A 19,797-nucleotide genomic window follows, 5' to 3' on the forward strand; every position below is an offset into this window, starting at 1 on the left:
ATTAAATATGGTAGTATTAATTACGCAGCATATATACATATAAAGCCATGAATGTTTAAGGAATTATACCTTTTTATTTGGAATTTTAAATTAATTAATTCAAACATTTGGTTTATAAAAAATTCGTTGCTTTTAATGATTTTTATACAATTAAATAATTTAATAGCCCATAGCTTACAGAAATAGTTTTTTATCGCTCTATTGATTGGTAAGATCATGTGTTCGAAGCGATCGAAGCCCTTAACAATAATAATTTTTTATATTATTGTTATGATTATGAAAATTTTAAGACAACTGCCATAAGCCGTGGTATAGATCTATTTCGGTAGCTGCTAAACTCCTTCATCAGCAACGTTTTGGTCCGCTGTTCTAACCATTCAGCTATTACAGCGCTAATTCATTTCACTTCATAAAGATGGTGGCAAACTTGCCATATACATTAACCTGGTTCGATTTGGATGGACAAAAGTATGCGTATTGGAACTTTTTTTCCTGAGCCCAAATCCTATCAAGAAATCGATGGCGCGATATCGGTTAATCAATCGACCCAGTCTAATATACATGTCTATATAAAACAGCTGATCCAACCAATCGTATGGAAATCAATGTAATTGGTCATTCGCGGTGGGGTATTTGATCAATCTAGCTGGCCAACATTAAAACTGCAGCTCTTTTTGTTCAAAAGGTGTTTGCCTCTCTCTCTTTGTATATCCACTACCATCTCGAAAACGGCTTAACCGATTTTAATCAAATTTGGTACACCGATATAGTATTACATTTTATGACTTTTTCACAAGGTTGTCACCTTTTTATTCTCAGCTGAGCAGAGCTCACAGAGTATATTAACCTGGTATATTAAAGGCATAAACTAATCGAGATAGATATAGATTTCTATATATCAAAGTGATCGGGGCGAAAAAAGAAATTTATTTAGCCATGTCGGTATCTTGATGAAATTTGGTATGTAGTCCTAGGCACTCAGATCGCTATTTAAAACGAACGAAATCGGACTATAACCACCCCCACTTTTTCGATATCGAAAATTTCGAAAAACACAAAAAGTGCGATAATTCATTACCGAAGACGGATAAAGCGATGAAACTTGTTTATAGGTGGAAGCCATTTCGGGATACCGTCATAAAGGTGGACCAGGGGTGACTCTAGAATGTGTTTGTATGACATGAGTATCAAATTAAAGGTATTTAAAGGCTAATTTATTTTTATATGTAATACCACGAACAATATTCCTGCCATGATTCCAAGTGCTTTTGATTTCGCCCTGCAGAACTTTTTCATTTTCTTCTACTTAATATGGTAGGTGTCACACCCATTTTACAAAGTTTTTTCTAAAGTTATATTTTGCGTCAATAAACCAATCCAATTAAAAATATTCATCTCTTTTTTCATATTTGGTATAGAATTATGGCATTTTTTTTTAATTTTTCGTAATTTTCGATAACGAAAAGTGGGCGTGGCCATAGTCGGATTTCGGCTATTTTTTATACCAAAATAAAGTGAGTTCATATAATTACGTGAACTAGGTTTAGTAAAGATATATCGATATTTGCTCAAATTATCGTGTTAGGGGCAGAGCGGAAGGGCAGGCGGTCGACTGTGTATAAAAACTGGGCGTGGCATAAACCGATTTCGCCAATTTTCACACAAAACAATTACCGTCACAGAAGCTATTCCCATACCAAATTTCACAAAGATAGGTTAATTTTATTTCCTCGGTCCTTGCGTGTAGCCCGCTGGACACTTTTTAGGTGGACATAGAACAAACAATTTAAATTTAATTTTAATTCGATCCAACTTTGTGGAAAGCTGGGCATCTGAAGTTTACAATTGAATCGTTTTTTGTGCTTGCATGAAAAGCCTATTGTAATACAATCCAATTAGTGAACAGTTATTCGAAAAAAGCAGGTGTTCTCTTTGAATGTACTTTCAATTACTATTTTCGCTTTATTTCTTCAACTAAAATTTAATATTTTATTAAAATCAAGAGAAACATAATTCGTCTATTAGGTAAGTAAGAAATCTTTCACATAAATTTATACCATTCAAATATAAATGCTGTTTTTTAACTGTACAGTGGGCTGGACATTTGGTAGCCATCATGTCGAAAAAACGCTTTACAGAAGAAGAAGTGATGGAGATGCTCATGGACAGTGATTTTGAAGGTTTGTTCAATGAGGAAGACATGGATTTCGTTCCTAATCGTTCAAATGTGAGTTTTTTAAGTGATTCCGATTCTGACCACAATCCAGAATCTGATAATGAAGAAGATAATATTGCTGAACCAGAATTTGTTGATGTAACTCTTCAAAACAAAAAATCGCTCAAATGGATAGCCAAAGAATTTGACGGGGCTAGTGCGCTCGCTACCGACGAGGCACATGACGCAGAGGATAGATTTGAGGGGACACCTTTCCAATATTTCTCGGAATATTTTGATGACGATTTTTGGCGAGAAATTTCACAGCAGAGTAATATGTACGCTCTACAAAATGGTCAAGATTTGAGTTCAAATTCTAGTGAGTACAAGAAATTATGTGGGGCCCACATACTAGCTGGTTGCATGAAACTTCCTCGCGTAAGGATGTACTACCGACCTGCCTTTAAAGTTCCGGCCATTACACAGATACCAAGGGATCGATTTTTTAAATTAAGAAATTATATGCATTTCGTCCACAAATTAAGAGCTACTCCACAGGAAAAAGAAAACAACAAATTGTGGAAGGTTGAACCAGTTATAAAAACCGATTTGAAAAAACGCCAATCCCTACCAAAGCCAGCAAAACTGAGCATCGATGAACAAATGATTCCATTCTCCGGTACCACTCAATTGAAACAATATGTTAAGCGAAAACTCTGTCCTCTTGGTTTGAAAAATTTTGTCCTTGCTAGTCCAGATGGTTTAGTATTGGACTTTTTCATTTACCAGGAAGCAAAAACTTGGGCCAATAACAAATGCAACTACGATTTAGGTATCGGGGTAACAGTAGTGCAAAGACTTGCAGAAAATGTAAAAAAGGTAGCGAAATATTTACTGACCGTTATTTTTCATCGATAAAGCTGGTAGATTTTTTGATGGAAAAAGAAATATTTGCTACTGGTACAATTCAACAAAACCGAATCCCCAATGAGCTGCGAGCAAAACTTTCAACAGACCAAGACCTTCTGAAAAAAGGCAGAGGTACCTTTAATGAGTTTGTAAGAGAAGATGAGAAAGTAGCGGTTGTGAAATGGATGGACAGTCGTTCGGTTTTTTAGCGACCACTTCGACCGGAACAACACCAATTATATCTGTTAATCGATGGGATAAGAAAGAAAAAAATACATAAGTGTCAATTGTCAGAATACGGTTGCAAGTTACAACACGTCAATGGGCGGAGTAGATCTTGCAGACAGGTTGATATCTTATTACCGTATTAATATCAGAACAAAGAAGTGGCCCCTACGATTTTTTGGCACTTGATCGATTTCGCACTGTGTAACTCCTGGATTCTTTATAAAAAAGACAAATTTTCATTTGGTGCGAAGAAGTCCGAGTTGATGGACCTTTTAGATTTTAAAATGTACATAGGAGAATGTTTGTCCGCATGTGTTGGTAAAAGAGGCCGTAGTGACATCGAAACCCAAGAGGATGTCCCCACAAAAAGAGCTAGATGCATACAGCCACTACCCCCAAAAGATGTGAGAAGGACCGAAAGCAGACATTTGTCCATCTGTGGTGTCCAGGACAAAAACAAATTTATGAGATGCCATAAGGAAGGATGCAACCAAAAGACCAGATTCAAATACGTTTCTGGCAATGTGTTTTTGTGCATTGCTAGCGATAGACACTGTTTTATGGAATTCCATTCATAAGAGATTAGTATTACATCAACCATTACTGAAATTAACTTAATGTTTTGAAATCTTTCTATTTTAAACTATTCGTCCGTTTTGTTTGAAATACTTTTAAGTTTTAAACGGTTTTTTGTTTTTCGTTGGCCTACGAACCAAATGTCCAGCTGGCTGCACCTGCCAGTGCTAAGAATCCTTATATATTACAATAATAAAATGTGAATTTTATAATTAATTTAGAAGAATATAACCTAAAAAAATATAAAAAATATTGGTTTTTCAATTATTTTAGCCTCGGGACTGAGGAGGATAGACAAATAAAATGAAAAACGGCACAGCCACGCCCATTTTAAAATGTTCTGTTATTTTGTATTTTGTTGCACCATATCATTACTGGAATTGAATGTTGGCACAATTTATTTATATACTGTAAAGATATCAAATTTTTTGTTATAATTTGACTTAAAAAATTTTTTTTTTAAAAAGTGGGCGTGTACGTTATCCAATTTTGTAAATTTTTATTTAGCACACATATAGGAATAGGAGTAACGCTCTTCCCAAATTTCATCATGTTATCTTCAACGACTGCCAAATTACAGCTTGCAAAACTTTCAAATTACCTTCTTTAAAAAAGGGGGATTGCCACGCCCATTGTCCAAAATTTTACTAATTTTATAATCTACGTCATAAGGGCAACCCACCTACCAAGTTTTATCGCTTAATCCGTCTTTGGTAATGAATTATCGCACTTTTTGTGTTTTTCGAAATTTTCGATATCGAAAAAGTGGGCGTGGTTATAGTCCGATTTCGTTCATTTTAAATAGCAATCTGAGATGAGGGCCCAGGAAGCTACATCCCAAATTTCATCAAGATACCCCAAAATTTACTCAAGTTTTCGTGTTTACGGACGGACGGACGGACGGACGTACATGGCTAAATACATTTCTTTTTTCGCCCAGATCATTTTGATATATAGAAGTCTATATCTATCTCGATTAGTTTATGCCGTTGCGGATTACCGTTATGCGAAGGAAGTTAATATACTTTGTGAGCTCTGCTCAGCTCAGTATAAAAATGCTTAGGCTTAAAACCCTCAAAAACAAAAATATTCAAACAAATTGTTTTCTTAATGCTCTCCGTTTGCCATAGGTCAGTCACAAGGAGCCCACCCTTTTTTTGAAATTATTGCTCTGATTGCTTAATCTAATACAGGTGGGTTATTCTTGGCAAACGAACCTCCCAGTGGGCTGACCTGGGCTGGACTTGAACTCACTCTTTGTTCCAAAATGGAGTACTACCTTATCTATAGGACCGTTGCTCAATTTTACCCTTCAGTTATAGGTAAGGTTAAACAGGCCAGCCCGGTCGTCTAAATAAAAAGGTTTTCATTTTCCGCTTTTACTCCATTTTTCTCCCCTCCTTCTTTTATTTTTTTTCGACCTTTCTGTTTTTACCTTTTCCTTACCCATGCCTTTCACATTTCTTCGTGCTACCCACTTAAATAATGAATAGATGTTCTATATAAAATGTTCGGTATCACCTTAAAATAGGGGCGTGGCACACCCAACTTTTTCAGTACTGCATACTATATACTTTTAAGATGCACAAATCCAAAAAGCCTAATCTGTACCTTACTCGGATTTATAGGGTATTAAAGCAGTTTAAAGCTTGTGGGCGTGGCACCGATACATTTGTTTGACAATTTGGACGAATGCTTTTCTATAGAAAAAGCTGAATCAAATTACAGACTCTTGCAGACATTAATCGAAATCGATAATATAATTTTGAAGAACACCTGGCATGTACTTAGTGACCAAAAAATTCCGATGTGCTTAAATCAGAGGTGTCCTCATACGATCGGAATGAAAAGCAACACTGTCGATGGCGCAACGTAGAAACCGGTTTGTCTCTAAACCAAGTTTGGCAAGGGATGACGGAAAATCATTCCAATATACTTCAGTTATTCACCCTGTCGTAAAATCAACAAACATAGCTTGTAAAGCTTCAGCAAACGATTCGGCATTCAGCTACATGTCTTGTGAGCACAGCGACGGGCACGCAGCGGGCCAATCAGTCAATCGATTTTCGCTTCCGCTTCATGCAGTACACCTTTCAGGTGAGAAAACATTAATGGCGCTTTCTTTTCTGGAAAAAATGTTATCCTAATGTTGCACTTTTAAATTCTTACTTTTGAGTCAGGCTACTTAGCGTTTTGCAAAATGGCTGAATTTAATAATTAAGGGCACCCATTTTCATACTCAGTGGGAAAAGTGGATGGCATGGTTTTCAAAAAAGAAAACGCTATAGGATTCCTAGTATGCAAAAATTATTAATCACCACTCGTACGCCTGCCGTGCTAGTGAGCTCAAGGGAAATCGCATGCCATAAATAACATTATTCGTATGCATGATATTAGAAATTTTTCCAAATCTATATTCACCTACTTCTTTCAACATACTTTGGCGCATACTTCAGAGCTTATATAAAAAATAAGTTTGTGAAAAGAAAGGAATGGGAAAACTTTGTAAGCGAAAGAAACAAAAAAATGCAGAAAAATTTTACGTGAAATTCAAATCCATCCTATTTCGAGAAGAAATCTGTATGCTAAACTTAAATGGCTTTATACACACACACATGCTTACGCTTGCACACATGCAAATCCGTACGCGTTACCCCAGTGAATGCAATAAAAGAAAATTGAAGCTAAAGCGTGAAATAATTCAAAAGCGAAAAGAGCGCAGGTAAAAAATAATTCATACAATTTTTAGCTATTTGATATGCTTGCGCTACCTGACGCTAATTCTGCATGCATGTATGTCGTCACCTAGTCACATAAACTGACACAGCTACTGTCATAACCGCGTAGTGACAGTGGCAGTTAAACCAAAGTAAAATCAAACCAAACCATAGTAGTTAAATCCAAAAACCCCAACAGAAACACAATCCCTCGAACCACAAAATTGAGTGAGTGGAGTCAAAAAAAAGGAACTTACTTTCTACTCGCGATGCGCACTTGTAAGTGGCATCCAATTTACAGCTATATCACGTGACATACTAAATCAACTTAACGCCGAGTTCGTTTTATGGATTAGTGTTCCACAAATATTTTGGCCCTGTAGCTCAACGATTACTCATGTTGTTGCTGCTGGCTCACTCTATGTAGGACTTAATACGAATAACAGAGCGAAGTAGAGTTGGATGAGATTTTCTTTTGCTATTTTATGCAGCTATTTCTCTGCTATAACAACTTGTACTAAATCTAATCCATGACATACATAATCGTAGCCAAAGCTAAATTTCAGCTTCGCGCGCTCCCTCACCAAAACGGAATTGTTGTGGGGCTACGCGTTGGATATGCGCAACGTTGCCGTTTCCAAAAAAACCCAAGAAAATCAAAAAAAAAAACAAAAAAAACAAGTAAGGAAAGTTAAGTTCGGGTGTAACCGAACATTACATACTCAGTTGAGAGCTATGATGACAACATAAGGGAAAATAACCATGTAGGAAAATGAACCGAGGGAAACCCTGGAATGTGTTTGTATGACATGTGTATCAAATGGAAGGCATTAAAGAGTATTTTATGAGGGAGTGCGCCATAGTTCTATAGGTGGACGCCATTTAGGGATATAGCCATAAAGGTGGATCAGGGTTGACTCTAGAATGCGTTTGTACGATATGGGTATCAAATGAAAGGTATTAATGAGTATTTTAAAAGGGCGTGGACCTAAGTTCTATAGATGGACGCCTTTTCGAGATATCGCCGTAAAGATGGACCAGGGGTGACTCTAGAATGCGTTTGCACAATATGGGCATCAAACGAAAGGTGTTGATGAGTATTTTAAAAGGGAGTGGGCCTTAGTTCTATAGGTGGACGCCGTTCCGAAATATCGTCATAAAGGTGGACAAGGGGTGACTCTAGAATGCGTTTGTACGATATGGGTATCAAATGAAAGGTGTTAATGAGTATTTTAAAAGGGAGTAATCCTTAGTTCCATAGGTGGACGCCGTTTCGAGATATCGCCATAAAGGTGGAACAGGGGTGACCCTAGAATTTGTTTGTACAATATGGGCATCAAACGAATGGTGTTAATGAGTATTTTAAAAGGGAGTGGGCCTTAGTTCTAAAGGTGGATGCCGTTTCGAAATATCGCCATAAAAGTAGACCAGGGGTGACTCTAGAATGTGTTTGTACGATATGGCTATCAAATTAAAGGTATTAATGAGGGTTTTAAAAGGAGTGGTGGTTGTTGTATAGGTGGTCGCATTTTCGAGATATCGCCATAAAGGTGGACCAGGAGTGACCCTAGAATTTGTTTGTACAATATGGGCATCAAAAGAAAGGTGATAATGAGTATTTTAAAAGGGAGTATTCCTTAGTTCCATAGGTGGACGCCGTTTCGAGATATCGCCATAAAGGTGGAGCAGGGGTGACCCTAGAATTTGTTTGTACAATATGGGTATCAAAAGAAAGGTGTTAATGAGTATTTTAAAAGGGTGTGGGGCTTAGTTCTATAGGTGGACGCCTTTTCGAGATATCGCCATAAAGGTGGACCAGGGGTGACTCTAGAATGAGTTTGTACGATATGGATATCAAATTAAAGGTATTAATGAGAGTTTTAAAAGGGAGTGGTGGTAGTTGTATATGTGAAGGCGTTTTCCAGATATCGACCAAAATGTGGACTAGGGTGACCCAGAACATTATCGGTTGGATACCGCTAATTTATTTATATATGTAATACCTGGCAAGATTTTAAGGGTGTTGTATTTTGCCCTGCAGAACTTTTTCATTTTCTTCTACTTAATATGGTAGGTGTCACAACCATTTTATAAAGTTTTTTCTAAAGTTATATTTCGCGTCAATAAAACAAGCCAATTACCTTACCATGTTTCATCCCTTTTTTCGTATTTGGTATAGAATTATGGCATTTTTTCCATTTTTCGCAATTTTCGATATCGAAAAAGTGGGCGTGGTCATAGTCGGATTTCGTTCATTTTTCATACCAAGGTAAAGTGGGTTCAGATAAGTACGTGAACTGAGTTTAGTAAAGATATATCGATTTTTGCTCAAGTTATCGTGTTAACGGCCATGCGGAAGGACAGACGGACGACTGTGTATAAAAACTGGGCGTGGCATCAACCGATTTCGCCCATTTTCACAGAAAACAGTTAACGCCATAAAATCTATGCTCCTACCAAATTTCAAAACGATTGGTTAATTTTTGTTCGATTTACGGCATTAAAAGTATCCTAGACAAATTAAATGAAAAAGGGCGGAGCCACGCCCATTTTTAAATTTTCTTTTATTTTTGTATTTTGTTGCAACATATCATTACTGGAGTTGAATCTTGACATAATTTACTTATATACTGTAAAGATATTAAATTTTTTGTTAAAATTTTACTTTAAAAAAAATTTTTTTTTAAAAGTGGGCGTGGTCCTTCTCCGATTTCGCTAATTTTTATTAAGCGTACATACAGTAATAAGAGTAACGTTCCTGCCAAATTTCATCATGATATCTTCAACGACTGCCAAATTACAGCTTGCAAAATTTTAAATTACCTTCTTTAAAAAGTGGGCGGTGCCACGCCCATTGTCCAAAATTTTACTAATTTTATATTTTGCGTCATAAGTTCAACTCATCTACCAAGTTTCGTCGCTTTATCTGTCTTTTGTAATGAATTATCGCACTTTTTCGATTTTTCGAAATTTTCGATATCGAAAAAGTGGGCGTGGTTATAGTCCGATATCGTTCATTTTAAATAGCGATCTGAGATGAGTGCTCAGGAACCTACATACCAAATTTCATCAAGATACCTCAAAATTTACTCAAGTTATCGTGTTAACGGACGGACGGACGGACGGACGGACATGGCTCAATCAAATTTTTTTTCGATCCTGATTATTTTGATATATGGAAGTCTATATCTATCTCGATTCCTTTATATATGTACAACCAACCGTTATCCAATCAAACTTAATATACTCTGTGAGCTCTACTCAACTGAGTATAAAAACAATAATTTTGCGAGTAATATCAGAGCGTAACACTGGCGGAAATGTCAGTTTGACAAAGTGCGAGCAAAATGTGTAAGGTTTTTTCTAAAGCACTGCTTTAGCTGTGGTGTCAGCTTGTCTGCGTCTCGAGACCACCGCAACGTAATGCCACCAACACCATTAGCAACAGTGCTACGTGTTGCCGCAAGCCATAATATGTAGATCTGCCTGAGCGTCACACACTTTGCCTTCTTTACATATTTTAAAAGTTTGACAATTTTGGTAGCAATTTTTTACCTTTGCTTCACATTTTGCCACACAGCGGCTATAAAGTATAGAAAGAAAACGTCCCCTGTAGAAAAAACAAGCATATACAGTTATAAACTTTTTGAAGTGAGCGAAATAGTATGGCTGTGGGTTCCAAAAACCTCGTGATGTGCACGCTATGTAGGGGATATTAGTATAAAAATGTACTATTTTTTTACGGATTGATTTCTAGCCCAACAAAAGCAGAGATTTGTGAGCCGTTGACATTGTATGACCACTCACACAAGAACCGCAGCAAAGCTCACCGTAAAAAGTTTATCGGTAACGAGGCTACATAAGGTTAGGCTTTAAGTTAAGTTCCTTCAAGAGGTAGTTCGCGTCTTCATGAAGTCCTTCGCATGGTATATATTTATTTCAGGTCTGGTACGATATGTCGAAAATTTAAAGGTTGAAACTAAAAATGCAGAAAAAAAAATGTCAAAAACCAAAAATGTCGAAAATTAATATATCGAAAAATAAAATGCCGAAGAAAAAATTGTGGAAAGAATAAAATGAATGATGTGTAAAATTCACGCGACATTTTTTGTGTGGCATTTTTAGTTTCGACATTTAAATTTTGGACACATCGTACCAGACCCACCCCCTAGAACATAGTGAATGTGTCTTCGTAACGTGCTTTGTACGCAACTGTGAGTGAACAGTGATGAAAACGTAGTTTAAAACTGAACCGTAGTTCACAATGAAGCTGACCAATTTTCACAACCACAGATCGGTGATATCGCAGTTAAATGCAATACCTTCGACCGTAATAGCATTGCTTTACTTTGAGGAGAGTAGTAAAGAGGTGCGCTGCGGTGCTGTTAATGCAAGCTACCTCCTCGTTAGTCTTCAATAAACCACTAACTTTTCCATACGAAATTGGAAATGTGATTTTTCCCACATCAAGTTCGTTGATCGATTTTCCGCAGGAGATTTCGCCTATTTTGGAACCTTACCAGGCTATTTCCTCAGCGAATTCTTTTGTCTCAACATTATTGTACTATGGTACCAAGAAACAAAAACTCTGATATGTCTTTTGTGAGACAGCGAGTTTTTCTATCTGTTTATTATGGATTTGTTATCGACGTGGTATCGACGAGGCGTAGACAAATTATCGATTTATTATCAAAGCATTGTAGATTTGTTTTTCGATAACATCGATAAAACATCAGTTGTCGAAAAAGTATAGAATATTTATTGATTTACTTTCGAAAAGCCATCTTTTGTTATTGAAAAGATATCGATTTGTAGTCGGTTTTCGACGAGCTATAGACAAGTTATCGATTTGTTTTCAAGGAATTATAAACTTGTGTCTATAAGAAATATGATCGATGAGTTTTCAGTTTGTTTTGATGAAATGTAGAAAGTTTATCGATTTACTATCGAAAACTTATCGTTTTGTTATAAAAAAATCGATTTATTATCGATTATTTATAAATTTGCTATTTAAAATTTATCAATGCATTATCGAAGATTAAACAAATTATTATAGCAGTGTTATGTAATTGAGATACTTTGAAAGCTGTATGATTCTCTCTGGTATAGTTACGGTCGCCACGGTATGGTGGTAGCGTGCTGCGTGTCCTGGGTTCAACTCCCGGGCAAAGTAACAACAAAACTTTAGAAACAAGCTTTCTTAATTTAAAAAAAAGTTTCTAATCTGGAATGATTTGGCAAACACTCAGCGTGTACTTTTGCCATGAGAAGCTTCTCAGTGAAAATTCGCCTTGCAGATGCCGTTTGGTCGGCATAAAATATGTATGTAGGTCCCGTCCGGCCATTTTGTTGGGAAAATTAAAGAATATCTTCGGAGGTTATGCTGCCCTGCGTGTTTTTATTTGTAAAATTACCTATGTATATTGTTGTTGAACTTAAGCCACTGGGCGAGCGCCAATTAATTTACAAACATAGGTTCTAGACGTACGTCTCTATGTTTAAATATTGAACTTCACGAGTGGTTTTCCTACATGGTCACTTAACATTTCTTTTTTTCAAATACATCCTCACATACACAATTATATGTGGGAGAAGTAGTCTTCATCGGAGTTTGGATGATGTAGAGGGAGAGACGGTGGGGGCTTGAAAATGTCTTGACTGGCGGCAATTCGAATGATAAGTGTTGTTGGCTGCCAGTGACAAGTGCCTTTGGCGCCTATACCACTAAAGCAATTTGTTGTTGTCATTTGCGGCTATGAATGGCCTGCCTTGCTTTTTATACTCAGCTGAGCAGAGCTCACATAGTATATTATCTTTGTTCGCATAACGATAATCCGTAATGGCATAAACTTTTCGAGATAGATATAGACTTCTATATATCAAAATAATCTGGGTGAAAAAATAAATTCATTTAGCTATGTCCGTCCGTCTGTCCGTACGCCTGTAAATACGATAACTTGAGTAAGTTTTGAGTTATCTTGATGAAATTTGGTATGCAGGTTCCTGGGCGCTCATCTCAGATTGCTGTTTGAAATGAACGAAATCGGACTACAACCACGCCCACTTTTTCGATATCGAAAATTTCGAAAAACCGAAAAAGTGCGATTAGTCACTATCTGTTTTTCCGCTCGGCCGTTAACACGATAACTCTTAACGATATATCTTAACTAAACTTAGTTCATGTACTTATCTGAAGTAACTTTATCTTGGTATTAAATATGGCCAAAATCCGACTATGACCACGCCCACTTTTCCGATATCGAAAATTACGAAAAATGAAAAAGATGCCATAATTCTGTACCAAATATGAAAAAAAGAGATAAATAAAAAAATAAATGTAAGGCGCGATAACCTCCGAAGAGATCTAAGGCCGAGCTTCTCTTCCAATTTGCGTCGTGCTCCTCTTGATTTTCCCTACAAATTGGCCGGACGGGACCTACATGTGAATGTAAAATGAAAAAATTTTGCAGGGCGAAATCAAAAGCCCTTGAATCTTGGAAGGAATACTGTTCGTGGTGTGAGATATATAAATAAATTAGCGGTACCCGACAGAAGATGTTCTGGGTCACCCTGGTCCACATTTTGGTCGATATCTTGAAAACGCCTTCACATATACAACTAAGGGCTACTCCCTTTTAAAACCTTCATTAATACTTTTAATTTGATACCCATATCGTACAAACACATTCTAGAGTTAACCTTGGTCCACCCTTATTGCGATATCTCGAAAAGGCGTCCACCTATAGAACTAAGGCCCACTACGTTTTAAATAATCATTAACACCTTTCATTTGATACACATGTCATAGAAACACATTCCAGGGTTACCCTAGGTTCATTTTGCGAAATGGTGATTTTCCCTTATTTTGTCTCCAAAGCTCTCAGCTGAGTATGTAATGTTCGGCTACATCCGAAATTAGCCTTCCTTACTTGTTTTAAGTATGCGTTGTTCCTATAAGTAATTTTTTTGAGACTTGTTATGTATTTTAAAATGGCCTATTCCGGTGTAGGCACACACTCAAACAAATATAGAGATAGCAATATAAAGGTGTATACACATAGATTTTTCAAAGTATGTTGTTTGATTAATCAAAAGAAATTTTGATGACGTTAAAGCAACCTGAAATAATGAAAAAATTATGAGAGTAAATTTATCAAGCTTATTTACTTAGATCATTAGCCGGAGTAAGTGGCTTGTAAAGGTGCCATACTAAAATTAAGCGAAATAAGGGTGTAAATATGATGAGCGCGGAAGTTGGGCGTTTAAGTTATGGCACGTAATTTAAATTTATGCATAATTTTTTGAACGACAACACAAATATGAATTGGCAGGGATCTTTTTGTTAAAAATGTAAAAGGATGTGAAACGAATAGGTGGTTCGTATGACCTCTGCACAGTATTGCTTTAATAGACGCCTCTTTCGTCCATAAGCCCAAGTGTAGCGTAATGTTTGCAATTATGCGTAAATAAACACAGCTGAAGAATTTTTGGCCGCAATGGCTAAATGCTATCAACGATTATAAATGATCATTGCACATCATATTAAAGATGAAAAAGTATTTGCCATAAATTTAAATTTTTTGTTTGATTATGATTTGTGTTTAAATTGGTATAAATTACTAATGACAATTTATGACAGAGCACAGAGTTTAACCGAGAGATACTGTTTTAAATCAAAAGGAATGACAAATATTTATTTTATGTTACTCATTGCAGCAGACCATTGAACGTCGAATTGCTGATAGGCGATTAAATTATCGCAATTTGTTATGGATATGCAGATACGGGTTCGGAAATCGACATAAAAAAATTTAAGTTAACATATTTTATTACCAGGATCTTCAAAACATTACTGTTCTTCAAAATTTAAGCCAGTGAAATCATACTCCTTCCCCATTAAATATTTTTGGGTTTTCCAGGAACTGTTTCCAGGAGATCATTCCCGGGCAGCTTGGGGATCGTTTATAGACTGGAACATTTCAAGACCATTTTGTATTAATTTTAGAATCCATATTTTAACTAATTTGAAATCATCTCGGGGTTATATTCGTTACTATCACGAGAAGTTTTTTGAATTTTTTTGGGATTGTCTGGGTACTATTTCTTGGTAATTTTGGAAATGTTTTAGGTATAATTTTCAGAATATTTGCTCGCCTCATGGGGATTATTCCGGGGCTATTTAGAGATGATTCCAAGAGCATTTAGTATTCATTTCGAAAATCAATCCAGGACTATGTAGGGTTAATATCGGTATTATGTTTGCCTTAGATTCGATTTGATTTATTGTGGATTTTAATGGGCCTGTTATCAGAAATAAAGAACACGAACTAGTTGAAGCGGAGCCGCGAATAACGTTTTATATGACAAAATCGTTTTTTTACAGGAAAGAAAAAAGGACCGTTTTTTGGAGGCTTTGTGATTGTGTTTTGTTCCTGTATTGTTGGCTTGTCCAAAACAATGACATTAATAACTTATATGAAAAAATTTGAGGAATTTCAATTTCGAATTACAAGTAAGCGGTTATTTTAAAACTTTTTTCAGTGGAAAAATGTTTCATATCCCAAGCGCGACAGCAGTTAAAACATTTTTCCATTAACACAGCATCTGTACTGATGGCTTTTATGACGTTGTTCCACTGAGCAATACGGTTTGTAGGAACGGATTAAAAATGTTACTATCGCAAAAGAAAATATGTATTGGGTTGTTTTTTAAATAAGGAATATACTATAGAATGCTTACAGTTTATTTATTTCATACAAAAAGTTAATTTGGATTCAAAACAAAAATGTGTTCAAAACAGAAATAAAATTACTCCAGCAACTGTGAATAAACCTTGGTTTGCTTTGGGACCATTTACACAATAACTTTCCAACCTATCTTTTTTGTTTACTTCTTTTTAAATATTCATTTCCGAGTGTTTTCACAGTCACTTTTACATAAAGAGGGCAAAAAGCCATAGTGTAAGGGTGCTCTTTCAAGTAAGAGATTTATATACTATCTTTATTTACTGCAGATCGATTTATAGAACTCTGCGTAGTTCTCAGGCCAATAGTCCTTCATTTGACCAACACTAAATTTTTGGCAATTGAAATAGCAACGACAATCACAAACCTAAATATAAACAATAAATAAAATAAAAATTACAGCAAGTGCACTTAAAACGTTTTTCCACATTACTTGTTCTGGAGCGTTTTTTTTGAGGGATACTTTTGTTTTTCCTAGTTGTATATGCATTTACACTATTTCTTTAATTTTTATTTTTAATATCTTTCCAATTTTCAACATTACATTTCCTTTTTGTACCTCTGTTATACTTATCAATTACCTGCGACAACTGCGATCGTATCATTTTGCGTGTAACTTACAACGTTCTTCCACGGCCTGACTTCTAATTGCTTTTTAATTGCCCTTTAATACGTAATTTTAACTTATTTGATGCTTTAAAGAGCAAGAGAGTAACAGTAACGGAAATCTGCAAAAAAACACATTTTGTGACAATTGGCTTTTAAAACGTTATTCGCGGCTCCGCTTCAGTTGTTATCTTATCGTAAGCAAGCGTTATTGGTGAGTTATCCCTTCGTTATTGATAAATAATTGATTTATTATTCACTCTCGACGTGTTATCAATTTTTTATCATTTGTAATCAAAGTTCTACCGGTTTCTTATTATTAAAAATCATTACCTAACCGATGGCAAACGGATAAAATTTCGATAAAATATCGATAACACCCCGATGAAAATCGATATACGGTCGAAAACAAGCCGATAACACATCGATGTTCAATCGCTAAAATGGTGATAAAAACTAATATCCAATGAAAAGAAAAAATGTTTTGATTACCAACTTATCATGATGTTCGATGTATATACATAACGCAGGTGTGCTTATAGAAAACGTTTATTTTAACAAAAGATCGCCCGCGATTTTAACCAAAACTTCAACAGAGGTGAATTTACCAAAATAAATTATTTCAGGCTTTTTGGGACGAGCTTCTTCTTATCAGTAGTAATCGATACCGACGAGTTAATATTATAATTATTTATTGTAGGCATATCGAGTATTCGGTTTGTTATTAGCTTGTTATCGCCACGTCATTGGTTTCTTATTGGTTTCTTTTCGGCTAGTTTTCGGCAGCTTGCGGATGTGTCATCGATTTTATAATGGAATTTCGGTACACGTTTCATAGAAAACCGATGGGTCATCGATTCCAATTGACAATAGGTATCGATGATAAATAGGTAAAGCTCCGATAACCAATAACTTATCGATATCAAATCGATATTCTTTAATATCATATGGGTAACTTTATGTTAACATGCCGATAACTTATCATAGTGATAACTTTTTGATAGCAAATTGATAATTTTTTGCTAACGAATCAATAAGGTTTTGATAGCTGACCGATTAAAAAGAAAATAACTAATTGGCGCGATTTATTTCGAATTTTCACTGACAAGCTTTTCAGGGCAGAAGTACACTGGAAGTGTTTGCCAAAACACTGCCGCGGTTCAACCCGCTTAGAAAGCATTTTCTCTGATTTATAAATTTTTTGTTAATTTTTGATCACGAAACTACATAAATAAATTTCTGATAACTTTCGATAAGAAACTTATTACTCCTCTATAATAAATCGGCAACTATTTGAAAACCTTTGTTATCGATTGCCAATTGTTGATACTTCTTTAACAAATCTATGAACAAAAAACGGCTAAAAAAATTAGCAACACGCCCATAACCACCGCCTTACCTTTCCTGCAATTACCTTTCATCTCAAATTTCGTACGTCGTGCATTCAAAGCGAACACCAATTTCAGTTTGAAACATTACCTTTATTATCTTCTTATGACAGGCCTCAATTTGTATTTATTTGTATATTGATTGCTTTCGTAGTTGTTTCAACTATTTTCGACGGTTTTTGATTTATGGCTTGGAAATGCTTTGAAAATTTTTCATCATAACGATATGATTTCCATAATTTCAATACCAATCTATTCTGAAACCACACACATCAGGCTCAAGTCGGGCATGCAAGGTGAAAACAAAGCAGAATTAACCCAATTTGCTGTACAGCAAAATACCAACCCCAAAGCAGTGATCGTCAGCTAGTGAAATAATTATTCGCGCTCACTTCACACATATTATTATTCTCTTTCGTTTAGTCGTCGCTGAACATGCAGAGTAGCAACATCGGATGAGGCTATATTCAAGAAGAAGCAATCAGCTGATGGGATAATACCACCTTGTACTGAATTCGCCTTGGTCTGGCTGTTACCATATTTAAGTTCAAACTAGTGGTCGTCAGCTAGTTAAATAATTAATGGCGCCACTTCACCGGTATTATTATTCTCTTTCGTTTAGTTGTAGCTGAACAAGCACACTAGCAAGATCGGATGAGGCTTTTGTTTATTTGCGCATTTGCGAAAAGATATTTTGCAAACAAACGCTCATGCGCAGCATGTTTTCATGGTTTAAGGCTAACAATTTATTTTGTTTAAAATTTTCTTAGACTAAAGCAATGATGTTGTATTTGTATTGCATATTTGCCAATTATTTTTTGAATATTAACAAACATGCTTGCATACGTCCTACCTCATTGATTTTACATCAAAAACTAAACCACTACGAATAAGATTATTTTAGTTTTGCTCACACAGCCACAGTTTTCATTTTGGTGACCATTGGTTTAAACCATAGATGCCTTAATAGCTTCGTAGAGCGTCGCAAACCTATTCAGCGTTCGCCTATATATCGTACCAGCGCAGCGACTGAGATTCAGGATAGCAAGCAGTGAATCAGTTTTCGCTTGTTCGTCAAGCTTACTGCCTTCATCTCAAGCGCAAGTTCTATGCTCAAAGTTTTCTCCATTTTCTCTGTACTACCACAAAAAATTTTGCATTTGGTTCCGAAGCTCTGCTAGCTTTGTGCACCACTGGATTAAACCCAATTTTTCGCATAACTTCGTGTGACAGACAGTTTTAGCTATGTTCAAATGCACTGTTTTCCTACGAAGTCCAAATTATCACCACCTGATTTTTTGAAAAAGTCGCTGACCAGATTATCGCCATAGTAACTTCGAGTCCTTAATCTAAAAATTCAAATCCCTGTTTAGTTTAACAAGTGCTTTTTTCTAAAACTTTAAATCTCTTGAATAAGTTTGCTTTATTTTCATTTATTAAATAATTCTTAATTACATTAAAATATACAATTATACATTATAGGTAACATACATATATTTTTACTTAGTTCAACACTTAAATTGTTTTTTTTTTTAATGTTTTTATTTAATTTATTTTCTTTAAAAAACTCAACAATTTCACAATCACAAAAAAAAAACAAATAATTAGCACTTAAGGTTATAATAATAGTTATGCTTATTTTTATTTACAATATCGCCATAATGCGCGGAACATAATTTAAAATTTTGTAAAATGAAAAATATTAAAAGTTGACTAAAAAACCAGTGATGGGCAAATTTGGGGGCCTGACAATTTGAGATTTAGCATAAACTGTGCTTTTCTTATATGTATATACAAATGCATTTAAACTTTATATGGACTGCCTAGTGCATAAATTTATCTACATTTATGGAATTGTTGCGCAGAAAATTAAAATTGCCAAATTTCAGAATGCATTATACTCAGTTGCAACTGAAATGGGTCTCTTCATTTTATCTCTACACTATTCACCACTTCTATGACCGAAAAGCAGGCATGCTTAACCAACGAAACGATATCATTTCGTTACGATAATCAACGTTAATAAACGAAACGAAGTCATTTCGTTTCGTTTATTAACGTTAAGATCGTCAAATTAACGAAATGATTTCGTTTCGTTTTCTGCCATATCAAAACGAAATCAAATCGTTTATGTTGATTATTAATTTCAAACTATGCTGGCAATGCTGATTGATGGCGGAGTCATTAAAGGTGAAAGCATTATCCAAGCTGATTGCAACTTTTCTCATGAATTTTGACAGTACGAACATTTCTCAGAGTATTTTTGACATTACCACCAACGAATTACACAAACAAATTACATAGAGTTTGTGTGTGTATGTGCGCTCGTTGTTGCCACCTTACGGCTTCACCATGGCTATAGCATTGCCAGCACAATTCAAACATAAAGTATCACGTTTTCGTTAACATTTTTAACGTTAACGAAAGCTTTTCGTTTCGGTTAAAAACGAGATACAATTTATCTTGATAATTTC

This window comes from Eurosta solidaginis, chromosome 1 (genome assembly GCF_040869045.1).
Source record: "Eurosta solidaginis isolate ZX-2024a chromosome 1, ASM4086904v1, whole genome shotgun sequence".
NCBI lineage: Eukaryota > Metazoa > Arthropoda > Insecta > Diptera > Tephritidae > Eurosta > Eurosta solidaginis.